This window comes from Penaeus monodon, chromosome 25, assembly GCF_015228065.2.
Source record: "Penaeus monodon isolate SGIC_2016 chromosome 25, NSTDA_Pmon_1, whole genome shotgun sequence".
Taxonomy (NCBI): Eukaryota; Metazoa; Arthropoda; class Malacostraca; order Decapoda; family Penaeidae; genus Penaeus; species Penaeus monodon.
In genome coordinates this window covers 7,108,605-7,109,162 of record NC_051410.1, presented here as the reverse complement: position 1 = coordinate 7,109,162, position 558 = coordinate 7,108,605, and the positions used below count along the sequence as shown (strand labels likewise).

At 33.0% G+C, this 558-nt stretch overlaps 1 protein-coding gene across 1 annotated transcript in view; it reads right to left on the bottom strand.

Annotated features, from left to right (window-relative positions):
• Positions 1–6: 6 nt before the first annotated feature.
• The window catches only part of LOC119589515 (synaptotagmin-1-like), a 71,270-nt gene continuing 70,718 nt past the window's right edge, over positions 7–558 (bottom strand). Inside the window, exon 10 of the mRNA XM_037938115.1 lies at positions 7–558. This exon is cut by the window's right edge and continues 461 nt beyond it. The gene's annotated coding sequence lies outside the window, so the exon portion shown is untranslated.

Here is a 558-nt window from a genome sequence, read left to right as displayed (position 1 = left end):
CTCAACACACCCAAATATAAAATTATGTTTATTAATATATGGTATCTGTGTACATAACACATTTATGTAGTGTATGTCTGCAAATTATAGATCACAAATCACAAAGTATACATTCACATATAAAGGGAAAAAATATATGGCTACGTGAAGACCGTCAACATTTACAGACACAAAAAATTTCTTGTTTTTTTTCCATAAAATAGTCTTCTTTTATTGTAATGGAGGGGGACGTTTTGTCACGTTCGGTCGACATGTATAATCTAACACAGTGACAAAGTTAAACTGATTTTTTTTTCATCAAAGACACAAGTTCAACAGCATACATTTTTTTTTTCTTCAAATCCTTTGTGGGCAGTTTCCGAAGCCAATTAAAATTCTTTCATTGTGCGCATAGACAGTATCTCGTTGTCTTTCCAAATCAAAATAAAATCTCCTTTTATCCTTTATCCCATAGTACCAGAATGCCCCAAAAAAGGGCTTACGAGATAAAAAGGAAGAAAACGGATTCATAAGGAAGAAAGAAAATGGGCTTAAGAGGAAGAAAACGGATTCGAGTGC